Genomic DNA, 24,585 nt, shown 5'->3' with positions numbered 1-24,585 from the left:
GGGCAATAAATGTTGACCCAGCCAGTGACTTCCACAAATGATCAAAATAAAATTTGGGGGCAGCACAGTGGGCTATCCCTGATGGCTCACGGCGCTGAGGACCCTCGGTTCGATCCCTGCTCTGGGTCACTGTCCGTGTGGAGTTTGCACACTATCCCCGTGTTTATGTGGGTTTTGCCCCCATAACCCAAAGATGTGGAGGGTCGGTGGATTGGCCAGACAAAATTGCCCCTTAATTGGATAAAATTAATTGGATACACTAAATTTATGAAAAAAAAATCCTGGAGACTCCAGTCAGTGAATCCGGGAGAGTTGGCATCCGGTTCGCAGCACATGCGCCCTGTGGCACCTTGTCCCCTGTAAAGATGGCGGCCGGTAACCCAGGCCTGTTACCGCTCAGCCCTCAGTCGATAGAGAAACTACCAAAGCCACAACATTCACCAGCTCCAAGGACACACCTTAGCTCCCTTTCCAATCTGAAAGCAGCTTGAGCTGGATTTACAATCCCCTTAATTGATCATTGCTGGGTGATAATCCTGTACTTCCTCACCTCACACCACTGTGACAGCACCTTCACTACACAGACTGCAGCAACTGACCAAACATCACCTTCCCAGTTATTCCCGAAGGCACCGCCTTCCCAACCTGGCCCCTTGCCTGAGGTGTGGTGATCCTCAGGTCACATCACCGCCGGTCAGCTCTCTCTCCCGGGACCAGGCCCTGGTTCACAGCCGCCATCTTGGGGAAACAGAGCGCATGCGCTGGCGTCTTGTTGACGCAACAGCTAGTGGGCGGGGCCTGAACGTTTCTGTTCCCAGCCGGGTCCTAGTGCCGGTGAGAAAATGGCTGCGATACAGGTTTTTAATAAGTTTCACCCACTCCCAGGCTCCAGCTGATCTTTGTAGCCTGGATCACGGATACATTCAGTGTGAGAGGCTGCAGCATCTATATAGCTACCTGAAGGGGGTTATACAGCGTTTGATTACATTTCGTGGTCCTTTCCAGTTCATTATCAGGATGTTTGTGTGATATTTTCTGACCCTCAGTGTGATATTTCTTTATTTAAAATACATTTCAGCAGCAAGCTTACTGGTGATTTTTTAAAGGAAAGGAGGTTATTTATTATCACACAATTTCCTGGATGTTTGAACATCTCAGTCTCTCGTCTATTTCACACTCACTGACACATACACAGAAATTAGGTACAGATCAAGTTGAAGCTGGAATGATGAAAATGGAATGTAGACTGCAATCTTTATATCGCTGCAGGTCTGCTGTATTCTTGTTGAGCTGGTCCTTTAGTTGGAGTCAAGGGTTTTTAGAAACAAATAATTCTCATGAAGCTCTGAAGCTTCTTGTAGACGAATAGCCAGGAGGTTGGTTCTCAGGTGGACTTGGAAGCTGGAATAAGTTCAGTACTGTGGCTGCACTGGGAGACATTCAGCTCTGCGGGTTCAGCTGCTTCAAATGCTTCTCACACACACATTTGCTTTGTTCGGGGTTTATTATACTGCATCCCTGACAATTAACTGCAGAGTTAAAACTCTGAGACCCAGAACACCCCGATACAACAGCAGTTTATGATGCTCACTCACGCTTATCTCTATCCCAATTCGAGCTCATTCTCCTGTGTTCAATACGGCACTTGGAGACAAACAGTCCAGAGATTTCATATTCCTCAAATGCTGGTTCATCCTGACACAACAAGACATTTAAACTTCACAGGTGGCTCAAAGTTTCCTTATTCAGGTCTGTGTTTAACTAATTATTGGTCACAGAATCGAATATTGCCCACAGTTTAATGCTCATAATAACCTGTTAGGTTGCAGCCATCTTGGCAGAGTTTGTGGATCTTACAATCTATAGTATCTAGTATCCTTGTGCTGAGCGTAAGATCTTGAATCTAATCTTGGGCCTGGTTAAAACAGTGAATTGGAGCTGGGTGAGGACCTTGGAGGTGGGTGGGTGGTTACTCTGGCTGCCGACTGTGTTGCGTGGTTTTGTCTATTCCCAGTGGCTCTGCAGAGGGAGCATGCGGTATCCACCGGAATGCTTGACACCTCCCACAACCAGTGGAATGCTTGACACCTTCCACAACCACACCTCAGCGGACAGCTGTTTCAGAGACATTGGGAACAATATTCTGGTTCAGTTTGGAAGGTTCCCTACACTTTTGTTGGGATTTCTAGCTGATTTTGGTCTTTTTATTTGACTGGACCACATGCTTGGGGAAAGCAAGAGAGGAAAGAAGGTTCGATAGAAACTAGAATGATCTGTTGTGAATTTCTCTCCTATTCGTACAGTGATCATTTTTGGAAACCTCCTTTTCAGATCATTAAAATGGGAGGTTTGGCAGCTGGGCAACTCGAACCAAACATCATATTGAGATCTGACAGTGTCATTCAATTCATTACGACCTAAAAAACACAAACTTTCAATGTGTTGTCTGTTCTGTCTGTGGGCAAAGATTTCAAATATCAGTGCGATACCCGAGTGAGAAAGTTCCAGTGAACTGACTGTGGAAAGAGATTTAACCAGTTTCACAGCCTGAAAGAACATCACACCATTCACAGCAAGGAAAGACTGTACACGTGTTCTGTGTGTGGACGAGGATTCAACTGATCATTGGGTTGGATTGGATTGGGTTTGTTTATTGTCACGTGTACCGAGATACAATGAAAAGTATTTTTCTGCGAGCAGCTCAACAGATCATTGAGTCCTTGAAAAGAAAAGGGAATAAAAGAAAATACATAATAGGGCAACACAAGGTACACAATGCAACTGCGTAAGCACCGGCATCGGATGAAGCAATTGAGTGGCTGGAGCTTAGATTGGACGCCCAAGATTGGGCGATCCAGAAGGTAGAGAAGGCACTGGCTGAGCAGGAGGAACATCAAACTGCGGTGGAGTTGGAGGTGTAGTGTCAATGAGGTCAGTCCATAAGAGGGTTGTTTAGGAGTCTGGTAACAGCGGGAAGAAGAGGACTTCTGGGGGCGGCTATGAAGAAGTAAGTCACACATTTGCTGGCTCCCACTCGAGTCAGCATTTTGGGCCTTTTCCCCCAATTTTCTACCGGACTTGAATTGTAAAACTGATGACAGAGGCAATTGTGTACTGAATTCCCACATTGGTGCATGGAGAGAAGGACTAGATGTGCTCATCAAGGCAGAAACAGAAAGACAGAGAAGGCTTGGGCTGAAGCTGCAGCAGGAGACAGCATAGCGGATGACCAGACCTCTGGTTTGTCGACCCAGCAGCCTCTGGAGCAGCTGATGCAAGTTATTCAGGAAGGCTTTGCTAAGCAGAAACTGGACACCTTGGACCCAATAAAAGAGTCAATTGAGCGGCTGGAGCTTAGATTGGACGCCCAAGATTGGGCGATCCAGAAGGTAGAGAAGGCACTGGCTGAGCAGGAGGAACATCAAACTGCGGTGGAGTTGGAGGTGGGGATGCTGAGAGACCAGCAGAAGAAGCCCCTGGAGAAGGTGTAGGACCAAGAGAATAGGTCTCGCCGGCAGAAATCGAGAATTGTTGGGCACCCGGAGGGGTCTGAAGGAGCGGACGCTGGGGCATACATCACGGACATGTTTGAGAAGCTGCTGGGGGATGGGGCATTCCCCCGACCCTTGGAGGTGGACAGGGCTCACAGAGCGCTCGCGAGGAAGCCATGAATGGGAGACCCCCTGAGGGCAATGATCGTGAGATTCCACAGGTCCTTGGATAAGGAGCGCATTCTACAGTGGGCCAAGCAGACACGGAGCTGTAAGTGGGATAACAGTATCCTGCGGATCTATCAGGACCTGAGTGTGGAGGTGGCCAGGAGAAGAGCAGGCTTCAACCAGATCAGGTTTAAGAAAAAGATGAAGTTCAAACTGTTGTCGCCGGCCCATCTTTGGGTCATGCATGAGGAGCAGCACTTTTATTTTGAGTCACCTGAGGACGTGCTGGACTTCGCGAAAAGGAAAGGACTGGTGGTGGACCGAGAACTTTTGAACTTTGCTGCAATGTTCATGTTTTTTTTTGGTTTTTCTGTTCTTTTTTTAGAAAAAGTTTCTTATTTCTGGAAGCTGTTTGTAATGCATTTTGCATTGATTTGGGACCAGCGGTAGAGCTGAGTGAGTTCAGGTTTTCATTTGCACTGTTGGAGGATGGAGGTCTGCTTGTTCAGATTTTGGTGTTTTCTGTAGGGCAATTGTGTGGGGATTGTATGATGTTGGAGTTTGTTTGTATGAGTGAGGGGAGGGTGGTGAGGGAACAATAGGTGGGAGACTATCCAGCGCCAGGGATGGGGGCCACCAAGCGAGCTGGGTGGGCTTGCTCATGGAAGCGCAGTGGGGGGGGGGGGGTTGCACATGTTCGGTTTATTAAAGGGTTTGGGTTACAGAGTGTTGTTACTAGGGGGAGGGAGGGGGTGAATGTTCTGCTGACGAAGGAGGGATTTGGGCTAAGGGACAGAGAGGAGGTTGGGGGTGGAGGCTGTCTGGGGGCGGGCTGGTGGAGGTGCGGAGCATGGGCTGCAGGTGGGCCCAAAAAAGGGGATGGCTGATCGGTGAAAGGGGGGGGCAATGAGCCCCCCAACTAGGTTGATCACCTGGAATGTTCGAGGGTTATATGGGCCGGTCAAGAGGGCATGTGTGTTCGCTCATCTTAGGGGACTGAAGGTGGATGTGGTAACGTTGCGGGAGATGCACCTTAGAGTAACTCATCAGATTAGATTGAGGAAAGGCTGGGTCAGTCAGGTCTTTCACTCGGGACTAGACTCAGAGACTAGAGGGGTCGTGATCCTGATCAATAAGCGGTTGGTGTTTGAGGCGGGTAGAATAGTCTCAGATGTGGGAGGTCGGTACATTATGGTCCGTGGGAAACTGGAGGGGGTGCAGGTGGTATTAGTAAATATGTACGTGCCAAATTGGGATGATGTGAAGTTTATAAAGAGGCCGCTGAGGAAGATACCGGACCTGGACTCGCAAAGTTGGTCATGGGAGGGGACTTCAACAGTTATTGACCCTGGCTTGGACCGGTCAAACTTGAAAACGGGCAGGGTGCCAGCAATGGCAAAGGAACTAAAAGGGTGCATGGAGCAGATTTGGGGGGGGGGGGGGGAGGGTGGGTGGATCCATGGAGATTTGGGCAGCCGAGGGTGAAGAAGTTCTCCTTCTACTCACACGTGCACAGAGTGTACTCCCGGATTGACTTCTTTGTTTTTGAGTCGGTGAGTAGGGCCTTATTGTCCTAGGTGGAGCAGCTGAGAAAGGCGAGGGGGGCGATCTATGGGTATGGAGAGAAGGCCAGTAGAATGCGTGCACAGCAGCTTAGAAAGAGGGAGGCAGCCAGGGAGATAGGGAAAGTAAATGACGGAGATGGGAACCTGGTTGGAGATTCAGCAGGGGTGAATAAGGCATTTAGGGATTTCTACAGTAGGCTGTATAGGTCAGAACCCCCTACGGGGCCGGAGGGGATGAGGCACTTCTCGGAGGGGCTGAATTTCCCAAAGGTGGACGGGGAGGTGGTAGAAGGGCTGGGGGCCCCGATTGGGCTGGAAGAGATAGTGGAGGGCTTGAAGGCCATGCAGTCGGGTAAAGCCCTGGGGCCGGACGGGTACCCAGTGGAGGTTTATAAAAGATTCGCTGGGCTATTGGGGCCGGTGTTGTTGAGGATGTTCAATGAGACAAAGGAAAGAGGGGTGCTGCCCCCGACGTTGTCACAGGCAACGATTTCGCTGATCCTTCAGCGGGACAAGAACCTGGAGCTGTGTGGATCCTATAGGCCTATCTCCCTGTTGAATGTAGATGCCAGATTGCTGGCCAAAATTTTGTCCTCCGGGATTGAGGATTGAGTTCCTGACGTTATTGGGGAGGACCAGACGAGGTTTGTTAAGGGTAGGCAGTTGGTGGCCAATGTAAGAAGGTTGTTAAACGTGATCATGATTCCCCCGGAAGGTAGGGAGTTGGAGGTAGTGATCGCAATGGATGTAGAAAAGGTCTTTGATCGGGTAATCTTTGATGGGATTATCTGTGGGAGGTACTGGGACGGTTTGGATTTGGGCGGGGTTTTATTGACTGGGTCGGGTTGCTGTATAAGGCTCCTGTGGCAAGTGTATGGATGAATAGGACAACATCGGACTATTTTAGTCTGCACAGAGGGGCGAGACAGAGATGCCCCCTTTCCCCACTGTTGTTTGCGCTGGCAAAAGAGCCACTGGCGATTGCTCTGAAAGCCTCAAGGGGCTGGAAGGGGCTGTTCCGGGAGGGGGGGGGGGGGGCGTGGAGCACAGAGTCTCGCTCTATGCAGACGACCTGCTTCTGTCTGTATCGGACCCAATAGAGGGGATGGAAGAAATTATGAGGATTCTCGGGGAATTTAGCTGGTTTTCGGGGTACAAGTTAAATATGGGGAAAAGTGAGATGTTTGTGGTCCAGACAAGGGGACAGGAGAGGCGATTGGGGGAGCTGCCGTTTAGATTAGTAGGGGGAAGCTTTAGGTACTTAACCATCAAAGTGGCGCGGGAATGAGACCGGCTGTATAAATTAAATTTGGCCCGGCGAGTAGACCAAATGAAGGATGATTTCTGAAGGTGGGACGCGCTTCCGTCGTCACTGGCTGGGAGGGTGCAGACGGTGAAGATGACAGTCCTCCCAAGATTCCTGTTCGCGTTTCAATGTCTCCCAATTTTTATTCCGCGGTCCTTTTTTAAACGGGTCAACAAAGTGATCACTGGCAAGACCCCACGAGTAAGGAAGGTAATGCTTGAGCGGAGTCGGGGAGAGGGCGGGCTGGCGCTGCCAAATTTTAGTAACTATTACTGGGCGGCGAATATAGCCATGATCAGGAAGTGGGTGGTGGGGAGGGGTGGGCATGGGAGCGTATGGAGGTGGCTTCATGCAAGGGCACCAGTCTGGGGGCATTGGTAACTGTGCCTCTGTCATTCCCATCGGCACGATACTCCACCAGCCCCGTGGTGGTGGTGACCCTGAGAGTCCGGGGGCAATGGAGGAGACATGTGGGAGCAGAGGGAGCATCGGTCTGGTCCCCAATCTGTAATAATCACCGGTTTGCCCCGGGATGTATGGATTGGGGGTTCCGGATATGGCAGAGAGCAGGGATTGAGAGGATGGGGGATTTGTTTATAGAGGGGAGCTTTCCGAGTATGAGGGCACTGGAGGAGAAGTTTGGTTTGGCGAGGGGATACGAATTCAGGTATCTGCAGGTGCGGGACTTACTACGTAAAGAGGTGTCAACCTTCCTGCTCCTACCGCTAAGGGGAATTCAGGACAGGGTAGTTTCCAGAGGATGGGTAGGTGAAGGGAGCGTCTCTGACATTTACAAGGAACTTATGGGGTCAGAGGAGATGCAGACCGAGGAGCTGAAGCGCAAGTGGGAGGAGAAGCTGGGAGGTGAGATAAAGGATGGTCTATGGGTGGATGCATTGAGTAGAGTCAACGCGTCCACAACATGCGCCAGGCTCAGCCTGATACAATTCAAGTTCGTTCAGTCGGGCCTGGATGAGCATATTTTTGGGGGTGGGAGACAGGTGTACAAAATGTGCGGGAGGACCAGCGAACCATGTCCACATGTTCTGGACATGTCTGAAGCTGAGGGTATTTTGGCACGGGTTTGCAGATGTCATGATCACGGTGTTAAAAACAAGGGTGGCATTGAGTCCAGAGGTGGCGATTTTCGGAATGTCAGAAGACCCAGGAATCCAGGAGGAGAAAGAGGCAGACGTTCTGGCCTTTGCTACCCTGGTTGCCCGGAGACGGATATTATTAGCTTGGAGGGACTCAAAGCCCCCGAAGTCAGAGACCTGGCTATCGGACATGGCTAGCTTTCTCTGTTTGGAGAAAATCAAATTCGCCATGAGAGGGTCAATGTTAGGGTTCACCCAGAGGTGGCAACCGTTCGTCGACTTCTTCGTGGAAAATTGATCATCAGCAGAAGGTGGGGGGGGGGGGGGAGGGGGGGGGTTAGTTTAGCTTAAAGTAGGGGGTTATTAAAGGTGGGACCTGGAAGGGAGGGTGACAGCTTTTGCACTATGTATATAGTTTCATGTACATTGTTTATTTTGTTGTTACAATACCAAAAAATACTTCAATAAAATGTTATTTTAAAAAAACAGCGGGAAGGGGCTGTTTTTGAGTCTCTCCGTGCGTGTTCTCAGCCTACTGTATCTCCTGCCCGATGGAAGGAGTTGGAAGAGTGAGTAAGCCGGGTGGGAGGGGTCTTTGATTTGTTGATCTCCTATTTTCTTTCTCTGTCAGTCTGGCCTCAATAAAAGTTGAGACGGATTCACACGTAAACAGAAGTTATTTATTTAGCTTGCAAGCTTTATCATCTTACAGAATGTAACAGGACGTCCTGCCTCTTACACTCCAGAAAACGACTGAACTAACAGACAAAGGAATCTCTGCAAAATCAGTTCAAATGGTATCAAGTTTCACATACTCGACGGACATAGGTCAGCCTAGGTCCCTCCTGACCTGTTTAATCCATTCTGATTGGCTCACTTCCAATCCCTTTCTCTGGCCCCTATCAATGCATCCTCACTCTTATAGACACACCTCTTCCTGCTTTTTCCATGCGGTCCCAAATTCCTTTGTCCCTAACTGCAAAAATCAAAGTGGCTTATTTCTACATTACATTAACTAGTATCTCTAAAGTAACTATTTTATATCACATTCGTCATTCCCTCCTTTTATCATTCCATGATAACCGAACTATCCAATCTATAGCTACGGTTCCTCATCTAAAAAGATTCGTCGCTGCATTTCCAATTCCTGTCTTAGCCCCCTTCATCTGCTTCACCCTCATGGATTTTAACAGTTAAATTTTTTTGGCCGGTGATTGGGGTGGTGATCTGATCCAGTGCACCCCGCATTCTACCCATCACACATTTAAGGATGGCCAGGCCCACAAAGATGCAGCCGATAGCTACCACTAGATACATGGCCATATTTATCAACCAGTCCTTCCATCCCCCAAATCCCCAGTTACCCCAAGAGCCAGGATCCTGCATCCCGTCCAAGTGATCCCGTATGCGATCCATAAATTTAGTGATGTTAGCGGTCAAGTCTTGAACACCCATAATACACTTGCCCTGTACTATGGCGCATACCCCACCCTCACGGGCCAGAAGATAGTCAAGAGCATACCGGTTCTGCATTGCAAACAACCGTAGCTGAGACAACTCCTTAGTTATTGCCCCGAGGGCTCCCAAGGTTTACTACCCGTGTTTTCCTCAGTTTGGCCTTTAACTAACTTAAGTGTATCTCCCGGTAACCTACGTTCTAGCTGTACTTCCCTTCTCATACGCCCCATCCTCTCTCTAGTCCCTTTCACTTCCTCATAGCCTCTTCCTACGCTCTTCTGACAGCCTGATATTACCTTTCTTGCACCACTCTTAACACATCCAAAATCGAATTTACATGTATTCCAAAAACAAGGCAATGTCCATATAATGTTCCCTTCCCATCGCCGGGACCGGTGCAGCTGCTTCATGACTCCCGCATTCTCCTTAACTTTGATGACCTTCCATGAGTCGATACCATGTCCTCGTATATGGGGGCAGTGAAGAACATCACCTGTGCATAGGTGATGTATCCTTGTAGATTGGTTGGGGCTACACAGATACATAATATTCCCCTTTTCCATGTCCATCGCCAATAACACGCCAAGCGAAGTGAGGCCAAATATCAGACAGACGATGCGTAGCCACTCCATCATGCTCCACACCTGTAAAATAGCACTGGAGAAGGGAGGCAGGTTAGTATCCGACCTTTTACAGTAGTGGAGATGGACTCAATGTACAGTGATGTAGGTGCACCCAAGCACTTCGCCCCTCCACTTTAACTGCTGTGGGGGTGGCAAGGAGAACTTGGAAGGGCCCGTCCCATCGCGGCTCCGACCCCTTCCTAGTCCAATTTTTGACCATTACATAACTACCGGGCTGGACTGAAAGTGAGCTAGGTACTGGGGGCAATGGCTGGTGAGCCGCGCGGACCTGGCCATGGAGTTCCTTGAGCACTTGCGTAAGGGCCAGAACATAGGTGGTCATTTCCTCAGTCATCTGATGAAACTGAACCCGTCTGGGAACCTGCAGGCTCCAAGGAGTTCTAAGAGGCCTGCCATAAAGAATCTCGGCGGGAGAAAGCCGGACCGGTCCCGCAGGTGTAACCCGCAGCTGGAAGAGGGCAACGGGGAGCAACTTAAGCCATGTCAGTCCCGTGTCTGCTCTTAATTTAGCCAATTTAGTTTTGAGGGTCTGATTGTGTCTTTCAACCAACCCGGCTGCCTGCGGTCTGTAAGCACAGTGTAACTGCTGGCGTATGCCCAACTGGGAGCAAAACTCCTTGTTAATTTGTCCAATAAAATGAGGCCCATTATCAGAACTTAACTGAGCTGGTATACCGTACCGGGGAATGATTTCCCTCATCAAGACTTTAACCACAGTAGCAGCTTTACTATAGATAGTCGGATACGCCTCAACCCATCTGCTGAACACATCCACAATGACCAAAACATATTTATAACATTGACACCTTTCCAACTCAATGTAATCCATTTGGAGCGTCTCAAAGGGACCACTGGGCAACGGGGTTTGCCCCTTCCCACAAGGGATACCTTTTCCGGTGTTATATTGCTGACAAATCAAACACCGATTACTGATACTTTGGGCCAACCCCTGCATTTTAGGGTGCCACCAAGTGTCCAGCAACAAATCACTAGTCCCCGAGCCCCACAATGAGTTGCAAAGTGCACACATTCGATGACCCATAAAGCCAGCACATCAGACATACAAGTCTGATGTGCAGGCGTGGTCCATAAAGAGGAAACAGAATCATATGTACAACCTAACCGTTTCCACATTTGTTTATCACTCTCAGGAGCGTCCTCCTGTAACCTTATGACGTCTTGGATGGTTGGCATTGGCTTGTCAGAAGCCGACACATTCATAGTAGATCGTTTAGTCTGACTTAACATTTTAGGCACCATCACTTGCTGAATTTGTGCGGCTGTGCGCGCTGCACGATCTGCTCGTTCATTACCAACGTCAACTGGGGTTGTACCATTCGTGTGGGCAGCGCATTTAATAACGGAAATCTGCGCTGGCAGAAGGAGGGCCTGCAGTAGGTCATTAACTAAACCCCGGTGGGATATTTGACCACACATAATCATGTCAGGTTGTTCTGACGAAATGTCACTCAAATCGCCCCTTATTGTGGTAGTTTCCTGAATCAAGGCTAACCAGTCGTGGCCAGGTGCGTCTTCATGGATAGGGGGACCACTAAGAAAACAGGCTGGATTGATAGTGGTACAGTATTTAAATGTCAGACGTGGATTGTTCAAAAGGTATATCTCATACCTATTCTGACGAGCTGCGGTAAGATGCTGACCATTCGCCCCATATCCCTGGCATGGTACCGGTCATGGACCTGACGTGTAATATGAGGGCTTACCGAAGCTGACTGTGGCCATAAATGTGGTGATATTGTAACAAAATCGGCTGTACCTTCTTTTCCCGTGACTGTGGCTGTAACCTTGACTGGCCATTCGGTCTCAAGTAATGGCCAGTATTTGTCCTCCAACTCCCTGTTTCGTCCAGTTCTGTCATAGGCCAGGGTAACGTGATGCAGTGATAGTGGCTGTTCAATGTCTAACGTCCACCACTGGGGGGTGATAGAAATATAGCACTGTTGTCTCATCCTCCATGATGTAACCGTTACCCCCTCATCTCCGCATTCTAGCTGTAGCTGGAAGATACACAGTAAATCTCGGGCCAACAAATTACAGTCCAATCCAGTAGTCACTACAACCTGATGCTCTGCAGACTTATTCTCGTAAGTGACTGTCACAGGTTCAGAAATAGGATACTCACACACCTGTCCTTGGAACCCTGACAATTGCTGCGTGTGGTCGGATAATGGTAATTTAAGTGCTGATTGCACAGAAGACATGGCTGCCCCGTCCTCTTCTTCCAGTAGACCAATGGCCCCTCAGAGGGGGCTGCGGTTGTAGAGCTGTTGATTCGTTCGGTGGGCCATATAAAGGGGGTGAGGGTCCCTTTGGGTGGGTTTGGTATCCTCCTCTTCGCTGATCCACCCACCCAAAGTCACTATATTGGGGCTCCTGCTGGTAAACTACCATTTCTGCCGCTTGTTGGGGTCGTAGATCATCCTTTTTCATTACATACTCAGTCTTAACCTTTGTAACTGAGCCTCCTTCTGGGCCTACACCCTCCTTCCAGTAAAATCTGACTGCCCTTGCCATCTGGGAAGGGTCGTTCTCCGTCCAATTCATGTTATTACATTTCACAGCAGTAACCACAGAAGGTGGTAGGCAATGCATTAACATAGCACAGTATTGAGGGGAATTCTGACCATTTTGATACAGCAAATCGCCTGACTGCCCCCGGTAGATTTCATTAAAACGCCCCAGAAATTCCTCTGGGTCTTCATTCTTCTTAGGTTTTAGGTCTAAGATAACAGAAAGATTTATGGGCCTTTGAAATGTGCTATTCAATGCATTTAAGATCTGTGTCCTTCTATCGTCGTCTAACGCATAGGCCTGCTGGAGTGCGGCATGACTAGCATAATTCAGGTGGTTAAGACAAGTGCGGTACTCTGCTGGGGTTAAAATCTGCTGAACTAGGGCCCAGAGGTCCCTTGAATCAGCTTGATAAATTGAGATAGTAGTTCTCAATGAATCCACAAAGGCAGCAGGAGATTTTTTTCTATCTGGGATTGTAGTCATAATAGCCATCATCTCACTGGGTGTCCATGGGAAGTAAACGTCTATTGTGGGGTTTGCAGCCGCCGTCCCTGGATCGGGGTTTCTCATCTTCCTAATCGGTAACTGTCTCCGAATGTCACCAGGGGGCACTCTAGGTATTTCCCCTGGTTGTTCCAAGACTTCAACGTCTCTCCCTGTCACTAGGGGGAGTTCTTTCTCTTCAACCGAAGTTGTTTCAGCTTTCTTTGTTCCCAACTCTTGTGATTTCTCCTTAGTTTGGGGAGACTGAGGTGATATGCTTAATTGTTTCTGGTGAGCTTCAAGCCCCTCTCTTGCTGTCCGAGATCTTGTCCTAGAGCTAACTGGGCTTGTGGGACAAAGTTCCTTTTGCTCTTTCGGTTGTGAAGTTGGTAAAACAGGACCCACACTATCACCCAAAAGGGCTTGAGTTTCTGGCATATTTGAAATCTGGGGAGCAATGACTGGGTATATATTATTGTACTCTGGTGGTTCTGGAATGAGCGCAGACCATGCTATGGGTGCAGACGGAACTTTTACTGACTTTTCCAAATTATTGAATTTTTCTTCTTCTGTCAATTCAAGGCCAGCCATTAAACTACGTAGCTCATCTCTTGTGTGACCCGTGTCCTTCCTCTACTTGCGCTTTTTTAAAAAACTTAAAAATGTTTGAAAATTCAAATTGGATTACTGCAACTTGCAAGCTCAGCTCTGATCTCAACTCAGAACTAAATTTACAATTTGCTTAACACAAACTTGTACAACATTTACAACTTAATTATTTCTTTATCTTAACAATTTTTCTTTTAACAAGTTTTTTTTCTTTTACATACACATAAGTATTAGCAAAATCAACTATAATTTCCAGATTTACACTTTTTAAAATGGTGTCCATGATCTTCTTTAAGTTTCTATTAATCTCCAGATAAAATGAGATAAACCTTATTTCAAGTAAGTAAAACTTAAGATTCTGGCAATTTCAATCAATTGCTTTCGAAAATAATAACTTTTATCAAAGAGGTGGAGAAACCCACTGGTTTCCTTTAATTAATTCAAAACGTAACTTTGCTGGTGTTCACTGACTCAAAGGAAAGGTATCCGATTACACTGCAGACTGTTATCTCAAGGCCTGAGTGAGAAGCACTGTCTGTTTTCAACTCCGCCTGCTGCTGTTAACCCTTTGAGAGACTTCTGCTTCAACCTCACAATCTCAACTAGACCTCGGAACTTTACAGTCCAAGGAGACAATTTTAGCTTAATCAACTATATATTTAAAACACTCACACATAGAGTTGAACCATCTTCAGATTTAAAAACAGTTATACTGGACTGAACCCCCATTTATTTAAGTCACATCAGCCTCTGAACCCCGATAATAGACTGAACCTTTATTATTTAAAGTCACATCAGCCTCTGAACCCCAATAATAGACTGAACCTTTATTATTTAAGGTCACATCAGCCTCTGAACCCCAATAATAGACTGAACCTTTATTATTTAAAGTCACATCAGCCTCTGAACCCCAATAATAGACTGAACCTTTATTATTTAAAGTCACATCAGCCTCTGAACCCCAATAATAGACTGAACCTTTATTATTTAAAGTCACATCAGCCCAAAACCCTAACCCAAGCCGAAACAACAATATGAAATCCCATCAATTAAAGTGCTAATCCCCAGACTGACCTGTGATTTCGTCGAGGCGGTCTTTCTGTGCCAACCGCGAGTGACCAGACTAATCAGACAATAAGAAGAGGGGAACAATCAATGCTGGTCGTTTTCCATTTCTACATTGAGGGCCCTTTGTTCCCGTCCTCCTGTTCATAATCAGTCTAATTCTGATTTCGCAGTTGGAACAGGATCGCCCAGAGAAATCCCAGGTTTCGGCACCAAATGTTGATCTCCTATTTTCTTTCTCTGTCAGTCTGGCCTCAATAAAAGTTGAGACGGATTCGCACGTAAACAGAAGTTATTTATTTAGCTTGCAAGCTTTATCATCTTACAGAATGTAACAGGACGTCCTGCCTCTTACACTCCAGAAAACGACTGAACTAACAGACAAAGGAATCTCTGCAAAATCAGTTCAAATGGTATCAAGTTTCACATACTCGACGGACATAGGTCAGCCTAGGTCCCTCCTGACCTGTTTAATCCATTCTGATTGGCTCACTTCCAATCCCTTTCTCTGGCCCCTATCAATGCATCCTCACTCTTATAGACACACCTCTTCCTGCTTTTTCCATGCGGTCCCAAATTCCTTTGTCCCTAACTGCAAAAATCAAAGTGGCTTATTTCTACATTACATTAACTAGTATCTCTAAAGTAACTATTTTATATCACTCGTCAGATTATGCTGCCCGCTTTCCCCAGGCCATGAGAGGTGTAGATGGAGTCAATGGGTGGGAGGCAGGTTTGTGTGATGGACTGGGCTGTGTTCACAACTCTCTGAAGTTTCTTGCGATCTTGGGCCGAGCAGTTGCCACACCAGGCTGTGGTGCAGCCCGATAGGATGCTTTCTATGGTGCATCTGCAAAGGTTGTCAAGAGTTAATGTGGACATGCTGAATTTCCTTAGTTTCCTGAGGAAGTTTAGGCGCTGTTGTGCTTTCTTGGTGGTAGCGTCAACATGGGTGGACCAGGACAGATTTTTTGAGATGTGCACCCATAGGAATTTGAAACTGCTAACCATCTCCACCTCGGCCCCGTTGATGCTGACAGGGGTGTATACAGTACTTTGCTTCCTGCAGTCAATGACCAGCTCTTTAGTTTTGCTGGCATTGAGGGATAGACTGTTGGTTTTGGAGCTTTGATATGAGCTTGGCTGGGATTATGGTGTTGAAGGCGGATATGTAGTCAATAAATAGGAGACTGATGTCGGAGTCCTTGCTGTCGAGATGCTCTAGGGATGAGCGTAGGGCCAGAGAAATGGCATCTGCTGTGGACCGGTTGTGGCGGTATGCGAATTGCAGTGGATCAAGGCGTTCTGGGAGTATGGAGGTGATGCGCTTCATGACCAACCTGTCGAAATACTTCATTATGGCTGAAGTCAGGGCCACAGGACGGTAGTCATTGAGGCATGCTGCCTGGTTCTTCTTTGGCACCGGTATGATGGTGGTCTTCTTGAAGCCAATCTGGACAGACACAAGGACACTGGCACCATGGAGAAACCATGGAAATGTGGGGATTGTGGGAAGAGATTCAGATCCCTGTCTGTGCTGGAAATTCATCAATGGAGTCACACCGGGGGAGGCCATTCATCTGCTCAGAATGTGGTCAAGGATTCACTCAGCTATCCAACTTACATAAACACCAGAGAACTCACACCGGCGAGAAACTGTTCATCTGCTCTATTTGTGAGAAGGGATTGTCAACTAACTGACCTCACTTCAAACTGACTTCTTCACTCTGACTTGAGGCCGTTTAAATGCTCCAGCTGGGAAAAGAGCTTTAAAAGTAACAAGCTTTTGCTGACTCACCAGCGAATTCACAGTGGGGAGAGGCCATTCACCTGCTCCGTGTGCGGGAAGTGATTCACTCATTCAGCCTACTGAAACACCACTTAATTCACACTGGGGAGAGACCATTCACCTGCTCCGTGTCTGGGAAGGGATTCACTCAATCATTCAGCCTGCTGAAACACCAGATTACACCGGGAAGAGACCATTCACTGCTCTGTGTGTGGGAAGAGATTCACTCAGTCATCCATCCTGCTGAATCACCAGTGGGTTCACACTGGGGAGGGACCATTCATTTGCTTCATGTGTGAGAAGCGATTCACTCAGTTATCCCAGTTTCAGAGGCAGTGTATAGGGGAGATGGTGGCGTAGTGGTCTTGTCGCTGGACTAATGATCCAGATACCCAGGATAATGACCTGTGGACCTGGGTATGAAGATGATTGGGCCTAGGACACTACCCTGAGGAACTCCTGCAGTGATGTCCTGTAGCTGAGATGATTGACCTCCAAACACCACAACCATTTTCCTTTGTGCCTGATATGACTCCAGTAAGTGGAGAGTTTTCCCCCTGATTCCCATTGACTCCAGTTTACCTAGGGCTCCTTGATGCCATACTCTATCAAATGCTGCCTTGATGTCAAGGGCAGTCATTCTCACCTCTCACATTCAGCTCTTGTGTCCATGTTTGAACCAAGGTTGTAATGAGGTTAGGAGCAGATTGACCCTGGCGGAACCCAAACTGAGCATCCAAGAGAAGGGTATTGCTGAGTAAGTGCCACTTGATCGCACTACTGATGACTCCTTCCATCACTTTGCTGATCATGGAGAGTAGATTGACAGTGTGATAATTGGCTGGATTGCATTTGTCATGTTGTATACAGGACACACCTGGGCAATTTGCGACAGTGTAGATGCTAGTGTTCTAGCTCTGCTGGGACAGCTTGGCTAGGGGTGCGGCAAGTTCAGGAGCACAAGTCATCAGTACTATTGTCCCTATATTGTCAGAGCCCATAGCCTTTTCAGTATCCAGTGCCTTCAACCGTTTCTTCATATCACGTGGAGTGAATTTAACGGCTGAAGACTGACATCTGTGATGCTGGGGACCTCCGAAGGAGACCGAGATGGATCATCCACTGGGTACTTTCATAGATTTCATAGAATTTACAGTGCAGAAGGAGGCCATTCGGCCCATCGAGTCTGCACCGGCTCTTGGAAAGAGCACCCCACCCAAGCCCACACCTCCACCCTATCCCCATAGCCCAGTAACCCCATCCAACACTAAGGGCAATTTTGGACACTAAGGGCAATTTGGCATGGCCAATCCACTAACCTGCACATCTTTGGACTGTGGAGCACCCGGAGGAAACCCACGCAGCCACGGGGAGAACGTGCAGACTCCGCACAGGCAGTGACCCAAGCCGGGAATCGAACCTGGGACCCTGGAGCTGTGAAGCAATTGTGTTAACCGTGCACGGCGCAGAGAAACATCTATCTTGGAGATGTTTCCCGTGCCACGGAAGCCGAGTGAACCCACCTCACTGCCAGCGGATGTTTTCTTGCGAGGTTAGGATCTCGACTGGAATGGAAATAACTATTTGACCCATATTAATAATAACGTAACAGTAAAGACCAGAAACAGAAACAAAGGAGAAGGCCTTGAAGCACATTAAACATGTTCAAAGTTACATTCACCCCCCCCCCCCCCACTTCTTCCTGTAACCTCAGCTCCCAAAACAGCAAATTCAACATGAGGGGGACTCGGGCAAGATGAAAGATTTAAGCAACAGTTGTCCAAAACAAAAAAAGTGTCAATCGCGTTCACCAATGTGCAGGATGGGCGCAAATTAAAATATCACCAGAGACATTAAACCTTCAGGCACAAGAGTCACAACATTCTCGAGCCATTCGATTTGATCCTGGAGGTGAGTTTTGCCAATAATGTTTAGTAAAGTCTTCTAAGTATAATGTCCAGTGTCCGTGAACTCTTGAAGCAAAAGCATTCTCATCGGTAACAGGCGATTCTTCAATATCCTGGTTCCTCGGTATCTTCAAAAAAATAAATTTCAGTGCGATCTTGAGAGAGGGCGAGCCAAGCTGGAGGGAACAGCTGAATATCGGAGCTCAAGGAATCCAAGTTTCAGATACCAGATCTCGCAGGGTGCTAGAGGATTCCGCCACAATGACAGTATCCTCCATGAGGTTATATCTAGAGAGCTCCGTACGTAGCAGAGTGTCTACCACAGAGAGGTCGGGCCACAGTGCAGGTCGTACAACATCCCCACCACATATCTAGGTAATGCAAGAGGGGACTTTGCCAACTCTTAGATCAAATCAAGACATCCTTGATGCCGCACGGTGATGTGGAGCACAGAAAAGTGACAGATTGGGCAATTGTTGGTACTCGGCAGGGTTGTTAGAGTGGGGCGATTGGGGGTGGGCAGGGTAAGCACGTAGGCACTGGTCTGCTTAATCTGGTTACCACTCTGGTCAGAAACAAGCAATGCTTCCTCTCCCTTGCAGCTCCCGCGATGGCTTGGTTCACGCTGTGTTCTGGCTGATGATTGTTGCAAATGCCTCAGCCTTGCCTTTTGCACATATGTGCTTGGCTCCTCCATCATTGAGGATTGGGGTATTTGTGGAGCCTCGTCCTCCAGTGAATTGTTTGATTGTCCACAACCATACGTGACTGGATGTGGCAGAACTGCAGAGTTTGGATCGGATGTGTTCGTTATGGAACGGTTTAGCTCTGTCTATTACTTGCTGCTTATGCTGTTTGGCACACAAGAAGTCCTGTGTTGTAGCTTCACCAGATTGACACCTCATTTTTTGGTATGTCTAATGTTGTTCCTGGCGTGCTCTCCTGCACTCTTCATAGAACCAGTGTTGATCCCCTGGCTTGGTGGTAATGGTAGAGTGGTGGCCATGAGGGTGGCAGGTTGTGGTTGAATACAATTCTGCTGCTGCTGATGGCCCACATAGCCTCATAGATGCCCAGTTTTGAGTTTCAAGATCTGTTCGAAGTCTATCCCATTTAGCACAGTGGTAGTGCCACACAACACGATGGAGATAATATCCCCAATGTGAAGACGGGACTTTGTCACCACAAGGACTGTGCGGTGGTCACTTCTACTGATACTGTCATGGACAGATGCATCTGCAGCAGGCAGATTGGTGAGGATGAGGTCAAGTATGCTCTTCCCTCTGGTTGGTCCCCTCACCGCCTGCTGCAGTCCCAGTCTAGCGGCTATGTCCTTTAGGGCCCGGCCAGCTCGGTCTGTGGTGGTACTACCAAGACACTCTTAGTGATGGACATTGAAGTACCCCTCCCAGAGCATAATCTGCTCCCTTGCCACCCTCAGTGCTTCCTCAAAGTGGTGTTCAACATGGAGGCGTACATCATTCATCAGCGGATGGTGGCCGGTACATTGTAATCAGCGGATGGTGGCCGGTACATTGCCCATATTTAACCTGAAGCCGTGGGACTTCATGTTGTCTTCATGTTCTCAACAGAGTCCATGTTGAAGACCCCCAGGGCATCTCCTTCCTGAATGTATACCACTGTGCCGCTGCCTCTGCTGGATCTGTCCTACCGGTGAGACAGGACATACCCAGGAATGGTAACAGTGCTGTCTGGGACATTGTCTGTAAGGTATGATTCTGTGAGTATGACTATGTCAGGTTGTTGCTTAACTAGTCTGTGAGGCAGCTCTGCCAAGTTAAAGATAGTGTTAAACTCAAAGTTAAAACGTATCTTGGCAAATATATTCCCAGAGGTTTGGGAAAGTTTTCAGAAAAAAAACAATAGATGAGCAAAAACAGGGAGGACATATACCATGAGGATAAACTAGGAAGTAATATAGAAATGGACAGCAAGAGTTTCCTTAAATTCTTAAAAATGAAGAGAGGCACTGAAGTGGACGTCGGTTCCTGAGAGAATGAGACTGCGGAAAGAATGATGGGGAGTCAGGAAATGGCAGAGGAGTTAAATAAATACTGCGAGTCAGTCTTCACGGTAGGAGACAGTAATAGCATTCCACAAATACTAAATAATCAAAGGCAAAAGGGGAAGGGAATAAACACAATAACTAGACCGGAGAAAAGGTATTCTGGAAACGAATGGGGCAAAAGTCTGCTATGTTCCTGGCCTGATGGGTTGCCTCCCAGGATAGTAAAGGAAGTAGCTGCAGAGATAGTGGATGCCCTGGTCAAATTCTTGAACAGTCCCGAAGGATTGGAAAACTGCTAATGCAACATCTTTATTTAATAAAGGAGGGAGACAAAAAACAATAATGATAGGCCAATAAACTTAACATCTGTCATCGGGAAAATGTTAAGAGCCCATTATAAAGGATGTAATAGCAGAACATTTTGAAAAGCATAATATCATCAAACAGAGTCAGCATGGCTTCATGAAGGGGAAATCATGTTTGAAACATTTTTAGAAGTTTTGAGGTGGTAACAAGCAGGATAGATGACGGGGAGCCAGTAGATCTAATACACTTGGATTTCCAAAAAGTGTTTGATAAGGTACCACACAACTGGCTACATAATAAGATAAGAGCTCATAGTGTTGGGGAACTGACCATGATAATGCACGTTCTCTCCGTGTCTCCGTGGGTTTCCTCCAGGTGCTCCGGTTTCCTCCCACAAGTCCCGAAGACGTGGTTGTTAGGTGAATTGGACATTCTGAATTCTCCCTCAGTGTACCCGAACAGGTATCGGTGTGTGGCGACTAGGGGTTTTTCACAGTAACTTCATTGCAATGTTAATGGAAGCCTACTTGTGACAATAATTATTACTATTATAAAAGACAGAAAATTGGGATAAGGGGGCATTTTCAGAATGGCAACATAACTAGCGGAGTGCCGCTGGGATCCATACTGGGGCCACAGTTATTTACCGTATATATTAATGACTTGGACAAGGGAAGCGAATGCACTTTTGCAAACTTTGTGGATGACACAAAAATAGATGGGAAGTCTACACACGGCTATAAACAGGTTAGTTGAGTGGGCAAAAACTTGAGAAATGGAGTATAATGTAGGAAACCGAAAATGTATGCACATTGATGGGAAGAATAAAGGAGCTGAATATTATTCAAAGTGAGAAAGACTACAGAAAACTGCAGCACAGAGGGGCCTGGGTGCCCTCGGGCATTAATCACAAAAGCTAGCGTGCAGGTTCAGCAGGTCGTTGGGAAGGTAAATGGAAGGTTGGCCTTTATTTCAAAGGGAATGCAGCATAAAAATAGAGAAGTCCAGCTGAAATTATACAAGGCAATAGTTAGACCACACTTGGAATACTGTGAACAACATTAGCCCCCTTTCCTGAGGAAAGATATGCGGGCACTGGAGACAGTCCAGAGAAGGTTCACTAGGTTAGAACATAGAACATAGAAAAATACAGCACAGAACAGGCCCTTCGGCACACGATATTGTGCCGAACCTTTGTCCTAGATTAATCATAGATTATCATAGAATTTACAGTGCAGACGGAGGCCACTCGGCCCATCGTGTCTGCACCGGCTCTTGGAAAGAGCACCCTACCCAAGGTCAACACCTCCACCCTATCACCATAACCCAGTAACCCACCCAACACTAAGGGCAATTTTGGACACAAAGGGCGATTTATCACGGCCAATCCACCTAACCTGCACATCTTTGGACTGTGGGAGGAAACCGGAGCACCCGGAGGAAACCCACGCACACACGGGGAGGAGGTGCAGACTCCGCACAGACAGTGACCCAAGCCGTAATCGAACCTGGGACCCTGGAGCTATGAAGCAATTGTGCTATCCACAATGCTTCCATGCTGCCCTTAAGAACAAATTAATCTACATTATATCATTCTACCATGATCCATGTACCTGTCCAATAGCCGCTTGAAGGTTCCTAATGTTTCCGACTCAACTACTTCCACAGGCAGTGCATTCCATGCCCCCACTACTCTCTGGGTAAAGAACCTACCTCTGACATCCCCCCTATGTCTTCCACCATTCACCTTAAATTTATGTCCCCTTGTAATGGTTTGTTCCACCCGGGGAAAAGGTCTCTGACTGACTACTCTATCTATTCCCCTGATCATCTTATAAACCTCTATCAAATCGCCCCTCATCCTTCTCCGTTCTAATGAGTAAAGGCCTAGCACCCTCAACCTTTCCTCGTAAGACATACTCTCCATTCCATGCAACATCCTGGTAAATCTCCTTTGCACCTTTTCCAAAGCTTCCACATCCTTCCTAAAATGAGGTGACCAGAATTGTACACAGTACTCCAAATTTGGCCTTACCAAAGTTTTGTACAGCTGCATCATCACTGCACGGCTCTTAAATTCAATCCCTCTGTTAATGAACGCTAGCACACCATAGGCCTTCTTCACAGCTTTATCCACTTGAGTGGCAACTTTCAAAGATGTACGAACATAGACCCCAAGATCTCTCTGCTCCCCTACATTGCCAAGAACTCTACCGTTAACCCTGTATTCCGCATTCATATTTGTCCTTCCAAAATGGGCAACCTCACACTTTTCAGGGTTAAACCACATCTGCTATTTCTCAGCCCAGCTCTGTATCCTATCTATGTCTCTTTGCAGCCGACAACAGCCCTCCTCACGATCCACAACTCCACCAATCTTCATATCGTCTGCAAATTTACTGACCCACCCTTCAACTCCCTCATCCAAGTCATTAATGAAAATCACAAACAGCAGAGGACCCAGAACTGATCCCTGCGGTACGCCACTGGCAACTGGGATCCAGGCTGAATATTTGCCATCCACCACCACTCTCTGACTTCCAGCGGTTAGCCAGTTCGTTATGCAACTGGCCAAATTTCCCGCTATCCCATGCCTCCTTACTTTCTGAATAAGCCTACCATGGGGAACCTTATCAAATACCTTACTAAAATCCATGTACACTACATCCACTGCTTTACCTTCATCCACATGCTTGGTCACCTCCTCAAAGAATTCAATAAGACTTGTAAGGCAAGACCTACCCCTCGCAAATCCGTGCTGACTATCCCTAATCAAGCAGTGTCTTTCCAGATGCTCAGAAATCCAATCCCTCAATACACTTTCCATTACTTTGCCTACCACCGAAGTAAGACTAACTGGCCTGTAATTGCCAGGGTTATCCCTATTCCCTTTTTTGAACAGGGGCATGGCATTCGCCACTCTCCAATCCCCTGGTACCACCCCTGTTGACAGTGAGGACGAAAAGATCATTGCCAACGGCTCTGCAATTTCATCTCTTGCTTCCCATAGAATCCTTGGATATATCCCGTCAGGCCCGGGGGACTTGTTTATCCTCAAGTTTTTCAAAATGCCCAACACATCTTCCTTCCTAACAAGTATTTCCTCGAGCTTACCAGTCTGTTTCACACTGTCCTCTCCAACAATATGGCCCCTCTCATTTGTAAATACTGAAAAAAAGTACTCGTTCAATATCATACATATCATATCAAGGACACGTAGTACCTGTTCCTTGAACAAGTTCCACATTTCACTTGGGTCCTTCCCTGACAGCCTATATTCCCAACTTATGCACTTCAGTTCTTGTCTGACAACATCGTATTTACCCTTCCCCCAATTGTAAACCTTGCCCTGTTGCACGCACCTATCCCTCTCCATTACGACAGTGAAAGTCACAGATTTGTGGTCACTATCTCCAAAATGCTCCCCCACTAACAAATCTATCACTTGCCCTGGTTCATTACCAAGTAACAAATCCAATATGGCCTCCCCTCTGGTCGGACAATCTACGTACTGTGTTAGAAAAGCTTCCTGGACACACTGCACAAACACCACCCCATCCAAACTATTTGATCTAAAGAGTTTCCACTCAATGTTTGGGAAGTTGAAGTCACCCATGACTACTACCCTGTGACTTCTGCACCTTTCCAAAATACGTTTCCCAATCTGTTCCTCCACATCTCTGCTACTATTGGGCGGCCTATAGAAAACTCCCAACAAGGTGACTGCTCCTTTCCTATTTCTGACTTCCACCCATACTGCCTCAGTAGGTAGATACTCCTCGAACTGCCTTTCTGCAGCTGTTATACTATCTCTAATTAACAATGCCACCCCCCCCACCTCTTTTACCACCCTCCCGAATGTTATTGAAACATCTATAACCAGGGACCTCCAACAACCATTTCTGCCCCTCTTCTATCCAAGTTTCCGTGATGGCCACCACATCGTAGTCCCAAGTACCGATCCATGCCTGAAGTTCACCCACCTTATTCCTGATGCTTCTTGCGTTGAAGTATACACACTTCAACCCATCTCCGTGCCTGCAAGTACTCTCCTTTGTCAGTGTTCCCTTCCCCACTGCCTCACTACACGCTTTGGCGTCCTGAATATCGGGTTATTGGTTGCTGGACTACAA

The 24,585-nt window shown here is 47.3% G+C and overlaps 1 protein-coding gene across 8 annotated transcripts in view; it reads right to left on the bottom strand.

Annotated features, from left to right (window-relative positions):
• LOC140418341 (uncharacterized) overlaps window positions 1-24,585 on the bottom strand; it is a 397,355-nt gene that overhangs the window by 94,543 nt on the left and 278,227 nt on the right. For 4 of the 8 annotated variants that reach the window (XR_011944946.1, XR_011944949.1, XR_011944945.1 and 1 more), the window contains exon 1: window positions 551-743. The exons of 1 other annotated variant lie outside the window; for it this stretch is intronic. The gene's annotated coding sequence lies outside the window, so the exon portion shown is untranslated. Of the gene's footprint in view, window positions 1-550; window positions 755-24,585 lie in introns of those variants that run through there. 3 more of the 8 variants (XR_011944950.1, XR_011944947.1, XR_011944954.1) reach the window with 2 other exon arrangements.

Source organism: Scyliorhinus torazame, chromosome 5 (genome assembly GCF_047496885.1).
Source record: "Scyliorhinus torazame isolate Kashiwa2021f chromosome 5, sScyTor2.1, whole genome shotgun sequence".
Taxonomy (NCBI): Eukaryota; Metazoa; Chordata; class Chondrichthyes; order Carcharhiniformes; family Scyliorhinidae; genus Scyliorhinus; species Scyliorhinus torazame.
Note: the sequence above shows the minus strand (reverse complement) of the source record. Positions and strands in the feature narration are given on the sequence as shown.